We start from the raw sequence: 13,636 nt of genomic DNA, 5'->3' as shown, positions 1-13,636 counted from the left end.
CACTCTCCTTACAGTGTATATGATAAACCCATTGTTTCATGTTCTCTGTGTGTGTGTGTATATAAATCTCTCCTCTGTTTTTTTCACCAAATGCATCCGATAAAGTGAGCTGTAGCTCACAAAAGCTTATGCTCTAATAAATTTGTTAGTCTCTAAGGTGCCACAAGTACTCCTTTTCTTTTTGCGAATACAGACTAACACGGCTGCTACTCTGAAACCTTTCCAAACAAAGAACCCCATCCCACAACAAGCCAAAGTTCTCCTAGCTCCTTGCTGATGCAAACTTGTGCTTTTCCATTAGTCTCTAAGCATCTCTGGTGGCAGGGGCCCCACTATGTGCACTTAGATCCAAACTTTGATGTCCATGAATCCTACCTTAATCTGTCCTTGGCTACACTCAGGCATGGTGTTGTCACTCATTTGGGTTTATTAATGCAGAATGACTCTCCAATATATAAGTCCCTAGGACAATGTATAGGTTTTCTAAGAAAACATTGAAAGGATGCAGCATTTTAGTGGTGAGAGGCATGGTGCAGTTTGGGTGTTGGTCACACTTGAAAAGAAAGCATGTGAGGTATCTCAGGGCTTGTCTACACATGGAGTAACTTTGGAACTATTCCAGAATAACTCAATGTGTGGATGCTATTAGAAATCAGAGTTCCCTTTTCCAAAATAGCTTAATCCACTTTACAAGAACAATATTTTCAGAGACTATTTTCCACTATATGACATAGAAACTGACAATCGGAAGAGAGGGCATTAAACACTTGTGTTCTTCTGACAGTACTTTGCACTAGTGACAGTAGATGGGGTTGAACCAAAACTCTGGTTCCTAACATCCTTGAACTTTGAGGAGGATGTACTTTGGAATTGTAACCCAGATCTCCACTTCACAATCTACAATTTGATAAATCATAACTGTAGTCCAAATCAGTTGGCAAGTTTCGGATTGTTTGAACTCTACATTTACATCCACTTTTTGCAGCTTGTGCCTTTCTTTAATAACAACAGAAATTCTCACTTGAGATTGGAAATGCCAGTATCTTAAGAGTAGTCCAGCAGGAGCCAGGATCTCCATCTACCCAAGAAAAACAATTATATTAAGAGAGTATAGAAAAAATATGCCAAACTTATCCAGTAGCTAGAACAGAGTGCAATTAGAGTGGAGTGGTAAGCCAGTATCTTCTGCCAAGGGCCCCAGTAGCAACAGTATATGACATTGAGTAAATTAATTTACAGATTAATATGCCACTAGATATTTAGTATTACTCCTATTTCAGCAAAAGACACACAGAGAAGTGAAAATGGAAGACACATTGAAAGAAATGGATTATTCCTAAGCGTATTCAATATATTCTAGGTGTCACATCTCAAAAATGTTCTCATTCTCAGAGGATTCTTCATAAAACCTCTTTCGGTCAGAGGTGCTGGAACAATTTGTATAGTGTGGTTGCTGAGAGCCATTGAACCTAACTGTAAACCCTGTTTATGATGGAAACCACTTCAAGCCACCCCTAGTTCCAGCACCTATGCTTTAGGTCCTTGTTTGTTGGTTAAGGCTTCTTCTAAGTGTTAAACTACAGTATCTTTCTGCGCCTCAGGTGATAGAGAGGATTTTTAATTAAAAAGAATGAGTGTCAGGGTAGTGGTGTTTCAAAATATCCAGATGTACCCTAGGCCATTCAGATTACGAGGAACTAAATTTCAGTCATTGAAATTAGATTTTGTTAAATTAAGTGTTGAGGTTGCTGATCGTTATATGGCCAAAGTGGGAGTAGTTTTGGTAGGTTCACATATTAGGATGATGCTTATTTGTATGCATCCCACCCTGTCTTTTTGAATTAAGTTACCATTTATTGAATTAGGGTTAACACCTTTGTGGTACATTGTATTAAAAAAGGCACTTGTGTATGAGTAGATGTCGCACTATGTACCCTCTCTAGTAGGAGGAGGGATGCTAATGAACTTCCTCCATTAGCAACCTTTGTAGCCTTTCTTCCTGGAGAGAAACACATAGACTAGTTCAAAATGCACTCTCCAGATTTGGGTGGTTTTCCTGATCCAGGACCTCTGGTCCTCAGAGGATTCCAATCCTTAGGGATAGATTGGAAGGACTTGGCCATCTGTGGCTTCATAAAACTGGGCCTCATAACTCATTTTGCTGAGTTAAAGCTGGGAAGAACTTGTAGCTACAAGGAAACCCTGAAGATGGGGTGTTGAAAGACTTTTTCTGTCAAAGCCCACTTTGGAGTTGGGATGAACTCAGGCAAATGTATTAGTGTGTACATGTTCTTTTATTGTTTTTAATGTGCTTTCTAATTCTTTTAATCTTAAGAATAAAGTACACTTGTGTAGAAAGAGTTGTGTGGTAACTTAATATCTGTAGCAATCTCTCCGTTATCAGTCTCTGACAAGAAAACAAGCAGGTCTGTTTAACTTTAGGCAGACTGTCTTTTCTGGGAGATACACAGAGAAGGCAGGGAACTGTGCAGTCTGAACCTATCCTGGCCAGAAGGGAGTGAAATGTATGTCTTCAATCAAGAGAGACAACATGAAAGGCTGCCCATTTGCTATTCTGCATTAAGGCTGGGCTGATATTAGAAAAATATCAGGAGTCTGCTGTTGCCTTCTGATGTTACTCCTTTTCTCACATAGCTTCATAGAAAATTATGTCTTAGTCCCAAGTTTCTGCAAGAGGTATTAAAATCATGCTCCAACATTTCTTATCTTAAATTGTTGTTCTCAAAGGGGTCCTAAATGAGAGTTGCTCATGATGTCAACCTCCAGCATGCATGGAATAAAATTGTTCAAAGAAAGTAGACACAGGCCATGTTTACGCTAGGAGTGCTTTACCAGAATAGGCATACTGATATACTATATCGGCCAAGTGCTCCTAAGTTTAGAAACTCCCTGAAAAAGCACAAGAACAAATCTGCACAGGTACACCCCTGGAACCCTGAACTAGGGTATTCTATCTGCTACCCAATATCCATAAACCTGGAAATCCTGGACGCCCCATCATCTCATGCATTGGCACCCTGACAGCAGGATTGTCTGGCTATGTAGACTCCCTCCTCAGGCCCTACGCTACCAGCACTCTCAGCTATCTTCGAGACACAACTGACTTCCTGAGGAAACTACAATCCATTGGTGATCTTACTAAAAACACCATCCTGGCCACTATGGATGTAGAAGCCCTCTACACCAACATTCCACACAAAGATGGACTACAAGCCATCAAGAACAGTATCCCCGATAATGTCACAGCTAACCTGGTGGCTGAACTTTGTGATTTTGTCCTCACCCATAACTATTTCACATTTGGTGACAATGTATACCTTCAAATCAACGGCACTGCTATGGGTACCTGCATGGCCCCACAGTATGCCAACATTTTTATGGCTGACTTAGAACAACGCTTCCTCAGCTCTCGTCCCCTAATGCCCCTACTCTACTTGCGCTACATTGATGACATCTTCATCATCTGGACCCATGGAAAAGAAGCCCTTGAGGAATTCCACCATGATTTCAACAATTTCCATCCCACCATCAAGCTCAGCCTGGACCAGTCCACACAAGAGATCCACTTCCTGGACACTACGGTGCTAATAAGCGATGGTCATATAAACACCACCCTATATCGGAAACATACTGACCGCTATTCCTACCTACATGCCTCTAGCTTTCATCCAGATCATACCACACGATCCATTGTCTACAACCAAGCTCTACGATATAACCGCATTTGCTCCAACCCTTCAGACAGACACAAACACCTACAAGATCTCTATCATGCATTCTTACAACTACAATACCCACCTGCTGAAGTGAAGAAACAGATTGACAGAGCCAGAAGAGTACCCAGAAGTCACCTACTACAGGACAGGCCCAACAAAGAAAATAACAGAAAGCCACTAGCCATCACCTTCAGCCCCCAACTAAAACCTCTCCAACACATCATCAAGGATCTACAACCTATCCTGAAGGACGACCCATCATTCTCACAAATCTTGGGGGATAGGCCAGTCCTTGCTTACAGACAGCCCCCCAACCCCCCCAACCTGAAGCAAATACTCACCAGCAACCACACATCAGAACCACTAACCCAGGAACCTATTCTTGCAACAAAGCCCATTGCCAACTCTGTCCACATATCTATTCAGGGGACACCATCATAGGGCCTAATCACATCAGCCACACTATCAAAGGCTCGTTCACCTGCGCATCTACCAATTTGATATATACCATCATGTGCCAGCAATGCCCCTCTGCCATGTACATTGGTGAAACTGGACAGTCTCTACGTAAAAGAATAAATGGACACAAATCAGACATCAAGAATTATAACATTCAAAAACCAGTCGGAAAACACTTCAGTCTCTCCGGTCACACGATTACAGACCTGAGAGTAGCTATCCTTCAACAAAAAAACTTCAAAAACAGACTCCAAGGAGAGACTGCTGAATTGGAATTAATTTGCAAACTGGATACAATTAATTTAGGCTTGAATAGAGACTGGGAGTGGATGGGTGATTACATAAAGTAAAACTATTTCCCTATGTTATTTCTCCCCCCAACCCATCCCCCACTGTTCCTCTTATGTTCTTGTTAACTGCTGGAAATGGCCCACCTTGATTATGACCACAAAAGGTTTTCCTCCTTCCCCGCCCCCCCCTTCCTGCTGGTAATAGCTCATCTTAAGTGTTCACTCTCCTTACAGTGTGCATGATAAAACCCATTGTTTCATGTTCTCTGTGTGTGTATATAAATCTCCCCACTGTATTTTCCACCGAATGCATCCGATGAAGTGAGCAGTAGCTCACGAAAGCTTATGCTCAAATAAATTTGTTAGTCTCTAAGGTGCCACAAGTACTCCTTTTCTTTTTTGCGAATACAGACTAACACGGCTGCTACTCTGAAATAAGTTTGGATGTAGCTTATAATGGCAAAGCAGTGCTTTTAGTGGTTTATTTCTCTATGTCCCCACACCTCTCTCAACCCAAGTCAAACAAGCTTTATGGCAAAAGCTCAGTTTTGCTAAAATAACTGCGGGTATAATAACTAGAGGCTTTTGCTGGCCCAGCTATGTTGGTCAGGGATGTCTTCAAACTCCTGACCAACAGTGCTATGCCAGAGGAAGTCTTGTCTTCTGGGTTCTCCAGTACTTGGATATGCTCGGCACTTATTTTCAAAATAGTCAGTTGAAGTTTGACTCACCAGGGCAAAGTTACTTGGGCTATGTCTACACTACACTTGGCTGGCATAGTAATGTTGATCAGGGTGTGATCTCTGATTGTCAGAGCTGAGCCAGCAGAAAGTCCTAAGGTAGACTGTTACACCAGCAAAACTGTGCTTTTACTGATACTATGTGTGAGTGAGTGAGAGAGAGCAAGCGGGCGGGGCGAGCGGGCGGGTGGAATAGACAAACTTGCAACTCTGCCACTATAAGCTGTGTCCTCACTAGAATTTCGATATCGGTATAGCTATATCTATAAAGCACCACTAGTGTAGTCATGACCTGAGTTTTGCCAGTGGTATTTTCTAGTTCAACAATCCTACCATCCTTTTTATCTTTGCTTCCCAAGCGTTCACATGTCTATTTTAGCCAGTTGGTCTTTTGTAAGGTTAATTTCAAAGAATTTCTTTCCACTTTGTTCTCAAATGAGAAGTCTCTTGTTTCCTACTCTATGTAGTGTAGCGCTCAGGATTTCAGCCATCTCATAGCCAAAACTCCCTATTCAGTGAGAATAAGGCAGAGGACACCTTGCTGAATAATAAGATTTTATGGTCCCTCTGATGGGTGACCAGTCTTACAGCAATTTAAACTCTTAAAATGTAGGCTTTCTAAAAATCTTTTCAGTAATCACTTTTCATACAGAGACTCAAGTGGAGAAAATTTCCAGAATATAGGAATTTATAAGAGAAGATAATGATACAATTTCTGGACACCTAAGAAATGTTGCCCCTCAGTCCTATGTCAAAGTGTTGCCTAAATACTGAGGTTTAACTGGTAAAATAATACATTTTGATTTCTAGGTAGTACATCAGTACAACATATTTGTAAATAATGCCCCAATCCCCAAAGCCTGGACCTTGTAACATTTATTTCCATACAGTATGCAAAAGCAAGGCTTGGTCTTTAAAATATTAACTGCTGAATGATTTTTGTGTTCTCATTGGCTACGGGTCTGGGACAGAAGTATCTCGATTCCACTGGTATAAGCAGGGGTGCTGCAACAATTTATAGGTGGGGATGCTGAGAGCCACTGAACCAAACTGTAAACCCGGTATATAATGGAAACCACTTCAAGCCAGGAGGTGCTGCCACATCCCCAGCGCCCCTAGTTCCAGCACCTCTGAGTACAGAACGTTTTCAACACCTTAACTGGAATTTTAATCACAAAAGGTAGTACAAATAATACTATCTAATCTATGTTCTGACTGAATATTTCTCTAGGTAACTACCATTTTAATACTTCTACATGCGGTGTGGTTTTAAGTGGCTGATCACATATATAAAAATATGGTTAATTTCATTCTTCGCTCCAGAGAATTCAGGTGTTAAGTTGTTGTTGGGTGGAGCTAAACTATATTCCTCTGAACCCCTTCAAAATCAATAAAACAAGCTGAGATTTCTTAGTTCCAGGAAAGACTGGGTTATCCAGAATTTTGTTGGTAGTAGTAATATGCAATGTGGATGTGGTATATTCTTGGGAACAAATAAGTTATTTTGGGCTGTAATTGTTAGACACAAAAGGTGTACTGACCGGTTCTGTGTAAACCGCATGATGTTGTCTCCCCAAGTACTATAGTATCTGCACTATATGTATACCAGGTACTCCCTGCGCTAGGCAGTTTTGCATGGAGTTTATCAGGAGGTTTGACTAGTGTAATAATGTACTAAGTCTTTCAGCAAGTAAAACTTCATTCTTCTTTGAGGATTCAGACTACTACCCGGTGCAGATTTTGTAGTAGTGCTGGCTTTTTGCAGCAGCTTTGTTTTGTCTGATAAGAGGATCTGTGGCATCTCTGAGATTTTGTACTTATGAGCTCCAAGGAAAGATAAATATAACTACACAAAACTGCAGTGTGCTCACAGTGCATGGCGCAGTTTCTGAATCTAGCCGCTCCATTCTTATTCCAGGATGCACATTTTGTGGGATTTCTGCTCAGTAATGTTAGCTGGCCCTTGTTGCCCAGTGACAGCGAGATGACTCATAGCATTACAATGAAGGTAATACCAACACTGGCGGTAACATGCACACAGCACTGGGAGATAGGCCCCTAACTGATGAGACTAGCAACAAGGTTAATAGTTTGATCATCATGTTACCTGGTACAGCACTTTTGAGGCCCTATATTAAATGAGCATTGGGAATACTTATGTGCAAACTTGTTTTCCCGGAATGGTTCTTCAGTAATTCATTTACATCATACAAAAATAGCTAGGATATTTCGTTCTTGAATATATACTTATTTTTCTTCCTTCCTTCTTTCCCCCTGTTTAGTCTGTACAACAAAAAGAATGAAAGCATTTTCTAAAGGTTTGACTCAATAGTTTCATTATAGGTACAGTACATCAATGATATGCAGTATCGGAACAAATATGCTAGTTGGCGACAGCTAGGTGCTTTGAATAAGGGTTTTAAAATTTTGTTAGAGTTTTCCTTTGATTGATCTCCTCTTCTCCCTACCAAACCCCACCTTGAACAAATACTTTGTTGTTTAATCTGCCTTGTTTATTATCTTTTGGCTTTAGTTATATTATCAGTTGTCCAGGTTTTAAAAATAGATTTAGAACTTGTATTCAGATATGTGGAAAAATCTGGCTTCTAATAACTGAAAATGTGCAGTATACAGTACCGGCACTCTAGCAGAGCAGTAGAGAGCACCAGCAGTTTTTTCCGCTATGATTGCTTTGTTTAGCTTGATTTCAGATGTGAAACTGGGTTCAGAGTTCCTTAAAGACACAGTTAGAAACAAAGACTTGCTTAGTAAAAGAGTGTGCAGAACTGTGTTGAATGCAACTCAATGTCACTGCACAGGAAGCCATGACATGCATGGATTGCTTGAAGCTTTCCAATGATGATGGCAGCTTCATTTTAGAAAAATCTGTATTAGTTCCAATCCCATTTTAACTTTCACCTTTTTTTTTCCATTGATCAACAAAGTTTAAAATTCTCTGATCAGTAATCTTAGCAGGGTTGGGTGTGTGTTTTTTTTAATAGCTTCCATTTTGGTGCAGTGCAGTGCAGACTTTTGGTTTAACTGGCTGAATTGATATTCTGAGCAGCATGTAAGCAAGGATGACAGAGCATCAGTACAGCTATTCCTATTAGTGCTGAGGGAGGTATGCTTAGTTGTAATTGCCTGCTCTTGTCTAAGAGGCAGCGCAGTCACGAAGCACTGCTGTCCTTAAGATACTCTACAAAAGCTTTCAACTTTGAGGCATAATGTTTTATACATGCTTTAAGAAACAGATGCATTTTCTCTGTATTTAGTCAGTTTCTATATAGAATGTGTTGCTTCACATGCAGAATCTGAGCTTGTAGTTTGTAAAATACAGTGGCTAGGACAATGTGAATATTTTGAATGTTTAAAAGACATTTGTAAATATGCTTACACTGTACATATGCTTTGGGGCAAATGTTGACAGTAATGAACTGTGCTGTTATATGTAAAATGTAATGTTTTGAAAGAACAGGTGGCTCTCCTTTTGTCCTGTAGCAGTTGGATTATTTTTTTCACAATAAGTGCTTTAAATGCTTATTGTACAGCTATGGCATGGTATGTACTCTAGTTTATACTCCCACAGCTCCAGCCCAGTACATTCATGTGTTAATTCCAGATATGAAGTTGTAACTTTCTAAAAATACTACGTAGAAAGTAGCTGCCTCAAAACAATATGCAATAATTCCTCAAAGTGAAAAGTTAACATGTTAGATGCTACAGTTTGAAGAAAACTGTGCCCCCCCGATGGTTCTCCTCAGTAATAACAACCCGATATTTTTAGCATGAAGCATTAAAAGGGTTCCTATGTCCTAATCGGTAAAAAATACTGAACATTACTACTATATGTTTATTTGGTTTTACAATACATGCTAATGAGATCAATTTAAATTAAATTTAGTGCTGGCTATGTGCTCATACTGTATTGACTGTTAAATTTGTGTAAGAGCATAATACTGTGAAATAAACACAAAAGCACAAAACATTTTTCTGGAATAATAGGAATATACAGTATATATTTGTGTTGTGCTGGTCTTGTTTTTGTTTTTTACCTTTGCTTGCAAACATATTTATAACTGGTAAAATATGATTCTAGGTAATATAATTTGAAATACAGAAATGTTTATTCTGTTGGCTGTTGAATTTGTCACTAAATTAAAAAAATTAAATTGGAAAGCACTTGGTCTATAAATTCTGAAATTCCTGAAATTCAGAAAATAGCTCTGCAGCCTGTGTCTCATCACTGTAAAGATGAAGTGAATTTGTTGCTTTCCCTCACCTCCTCTAGTCCCCTCCATACAGAACCTTTTCCCCCTCCTTCTCAAATGATAGTGATAGAACTTGACAGTCCTTGTCCTTGAAGGTTTCTCCCGTTTCGGAGTAAGTGTCATATTCCTGGTAGTTTGCCATCTTCCGTTTTTGTCATTATCCCAAGGGAAGTATTAAAACCACAAACAACAACATGGTGGTTCAGTCCATTTTCCTTACAGAGCAACATTTTCTTCCCTTACTGTAGCTGCTGTTCCCCTTCCTTCTTCAGCAATCTTAAACCGCAGGCAATACATGTACCCTGTGCTTGCACTCTGCTAGCAAGATGCTCTGACAGAAATATCAGCTCTCTTCCCCCACCTGCTTGGTCAGGAATGGTACAGTCTGCAGAGGGACTCCTGTAATGTAGCTCAGTTTATCAATCCCTTACAGATGCCGAACAGTGATTACTCCGCTGTGTAATTGAAATCATTTTGGATTTGTGATGATATCTTAGCCAAGTAAGTAGCGACATCCACAACATGAAAATAAAACATAAGAGCGTTCCCCTGTCTGTTCTGTGCTTGTTTATTTGTCAATTCTCTTTTTTTCTTGGAGGCAGAAGCTGATGAGAAAATGGTGTGGAGACTTGGTTTGAGTGGTGCATTAGATTTTAGTTCATGTCCTATGAATCTCTGGAAAGGTAATTCAACTTCTATAGAATATTATTTAAGAAGAAACAGAAACTGCATGGCAGAAATAATCCAATGAGATTTTGAAGGTTGAAAATAGAGTATAGATTTTTTCTTTTTTTCAAGTCAAAGTGGTAATGATTTTGCTTAAACCAGTTATTTAATAATGAGAAGACATGTGGATGCTTTTATCATTATTGCTATTCAAATGTTAGTGATTTTTTAAACAGAGTGCAAAGAATATAATCTAAAACATAAGTAGTACAGAGAGACTTTTTGGCTGATAAATGTAACTAACATGACCATAATATGTATGACCTTATGCTAGACAAAGGTATATAGCAAGTTTTTATTTGAAAAGATTCAAGTCTAAAATGGGTTTATTTTTCACAGTTTGTCATAAATTTTTAAGGTGCACTTTTAAAAGTAGAGAAATGTTGAGATAAAAATCATAGCTCCTTTACATTATGATGGATTAGAGTATACTGTTACATATAAAGGTAGGGAATTTCATGGTAATTTTTAGGGTATGGCATAGTGTTTCCCGAAAAAAGCCTTTCTGTGGGATATGATGTAATAGCTGTTGTTCTATACACAGATCAGATTTTTAAAGAAAAATTAAAAAAATCTTTAGTGAATACTGCCTAGAAAAGCTTTATACAGATCATAAGTATAATGCTTTAACAAAAACATGTAAGATTACTGGAGTCTTTGCCCATTATGTAAAGGGAGATTCTGCCTGTTTGATCTCTGATTGCGGAACTGACAGTTCATCTGTCTGACTTGGACTAGGCAGCAGTCAATCTGTTCTCCAGCCTTTGATTTAGTGACTTTAAGTTGTGCTATACAAGCTTAGCCAGTTACTTTTAAAATGCACATTGCTACCTTTGACTAATGAGATGGTTACTTCAGGTGGTCTTGGAACCGTTGAACTGTCAGAAGCAGATGCTTAGCACAGTGTTTTTTCTACCTTCTGGAAGGTAAGTTATGAAGTTGCTAAAAAGGATCGTTCATTCTTTCATAATGAAACTCCTCATTTCCCCCATGCATGCTTACCCAAGAAGGAGTGTGTATTTATCAAGACTTATGATTGTTCATCCTTTTGATTACATCCATCTACTGATTATATTAAAGGATGAAAAAGGCATTATACTGATTAGGCTGTTTGTAAGATAGCAGACATGCTCAGTGTGGAAAAATTGTGCCTTCACTTCTAGAATATTTGGTTAATAGTGGAAATATGAAGTCGGAGACTGATGAATGGTGCTTAAAATAAGAACTTTTTTTTTCTTTTTTACCTAGAAAGAAAGCTTACAGACCTGCTTCGTAATACCTTATATTGCAAGATGTGTTTGACTAGAATTTAATTTTTTGAAAGGTCGTCTGTTTGCATGACTAGCTCTCTTACCTTGCTCACGAGAACTGCTTGACTCGGGAATCTAGCAGGCCTTTGATCACATACGGCTTTTACTTTGTTCACATTCTTCTCATTTTGGTGGAAATTGTTATCTGTGAAGAAAGTGTTTCATCTTTGCCCTGGAGTGCTGGTAAAACAAATAAGTTTGCAAATAACGCATTAGAATATGGGTTCTGGAAAAATTGTACTTTGTAATGCTGCATGACTTATTTTTTCCCCCTGAATTCCTGTAGAGAATTTATTTTGGCCCAGCACATCAGAGTTAAATATACTTACATTTCCACTGGAAAGGTCAATTTTTTCCTATTGCACATGGACAGTGGCTGATATCTCCCATATTTTATGCACATATTAAAAGGGTTTATGGGTAAGTATTGAGACAGCTTTTGAGGACAGTTTAAAATTTTCATTAATTACAGGTTAGGGAAAACATGGTAATATTGAGCTGGACATCAGACTGTTAAGTGCTTTCATAGTGACTTTTGTAAGTGCATTTCTCTTTGAAATTTCTCACCATGTATCTTGGAAACAGTCTCAGAGGGTTAATTTTCTTTCTCCCTCCATCCCACATTTAAAATATTCCGCACACCTTTTAAGATGCTGTAGAATCTTGACTGATTTTTATGCTGGATTTCCTCCTGTAATTTGTTTTCTGAAAGTGTGATGACGTGTTCTATTGTTTATTTTTGTATAATTAGTAAAAGAAATGTGTTCGTACTTTATTCAGATCTCACTTTAAATTAATAATTCCAAATTACTGTACTTGCACTTTCTGTAGGTATGGATATAATCATTTCAAATTCCACAAAAAAATATTCAAAGGACATGATCTTGTAACTACTTCTTTTATGTATTTAAATTGCACCTAAATTCCTTAATACATTTAAATACATTTACCTACATGTAGCTTACAGCAATGCTCTGAGAGTGGATGACAGCTGATTTACCCTACAAGAGGACCTTGTACTGAAGTGTATCAACTCTACCTCTATCGTATTGCTATATCTAATAAGTTTTAAAGCAAATATTTTCAGAAGCAAGGAAGGATGTGCACCATACTTTTTCTTAGCTCATACTGCTGTGCTTTTCAGATTTACTTTTAGAGAATGGGAAAAATGTTTGTTAGTTACATTAATATCCTACATTATCTGGTCAGGTTTAAAAAGATTCAGCATTTAAATGACTAGTTTTTGAATTAATTAAAAAAAACAAAGCATCAATTGAATAGAAGAAAAATATGAATGAAATACTTATTTTTAAAACATCTCATTTTAGCTTGATTTGGTTAAATCATAGTTCAGAGTTTGGTGGTAAAGTTAATGACAGCATCTTTTGTGCTTTTAATAGGATTCTTTTTTTCCTTAAGCCAATAAGGTAGCAATAAATCTACTTTGAATGGAGGCTTCAGCATGGTCTGGCTGCTAATCAAGAAACAGAAATCTGTCTGTCTGATTAGTATATCTGTGCTGCCTTTTGAGCACCTCCTTGCCAAGCATTGTGCTAGCAATTAGCAAATCTTACTTTAGAGTCCATTTGCTAAAGCCTTAAAATGTAACAGCAGTTGCACTCTGTACTGTAAATGGGATGCAGAGGTGTATATTGTGAGATTCTGTGTGCGTGTCTTGCTCATAGATAACATATTGCTCAACATAGCTATTTGAGATATTTTGTTAGGCTAAGTTTTACTTATTTTACATTATTCTTACTTAAAAGTTATCTATTATAACTTACTCATATATACATTTCATTTGGTATTTTTATACATATAGCAATAATTATGAACAATGGGCATTTTACTGTTTTTGTTATGTAAAGCAAGTTGGTGCAAAACATGCATAAGTACACATAATTCTAATTTTGTTTGGAAAATTAGACTGGTAACAGTCATATGGATGTAAGGGGAAAGTTCTTTAGCAATAGTAATATTTCAGTTTTTATATTTTGTTTTATAAAATTAATAGATGAAGAAAAAGAAATGGGGTATATAGTTGCAAAGATAGTCAATGAACAACAGCAATATATAATTTAAAATAGCAATAGAAGGATAGTT

The 13,636-nt window shown here is 38.0% G+C and overlaps 1 protein-coding gene across 9 annotated transcripts in view; it reads left to right on the top strand.

Moving 5' to 3' along the window:
• Positions 1-13,636, top strand: part of ATP2B2 (ATPase plasma membrane Ca2+ transporting 2) — a 757,867-nt gene that overhangs the window by 300,231 nt on the left and 444,000 nt on the right. For 2 of the 9 annotated variants that reach the window (XM_043518695.1, XM_043518689.1), the window contains exons 1-2: positions 9,707-9,998; positions 10,096-10,180. The exons of 1 other annotated variant lie outside the window; for it this stretch is intronic. The gene's annotated coding sequence lies outside the window, so the exon portion shown is untranslated. Of the gene's footprint in view, positions 1-9,705; positions 9,999-10,095; positions 10,181-13,636 lie in introns of those variants that run through there. 6 more of the 9 variants (XM_038410882.2, XM_043518691.1, XM_043518690.1 and 3 more) reach the window with 6 other exon arrangements.

Source organism: Dermochelys coriacea, chromosome 7 (genome assembly GCF_009764565.3).
Source record: "Dermochelys coriacea isolate rDerCor1 chromosome 7, rDerCor1.pri.v4, whole genome shotgun sequence".
NCBI classification, from domain to species: domain Eukaryota; kingdom Metazoa; phylum Chordata; order Testudines; family Dermochelyidae; genus Dermochelys; species Dermochelys coriacea.
This window is presented reverse-complemented; position numbering and strand designations above follow the sequence as displayed.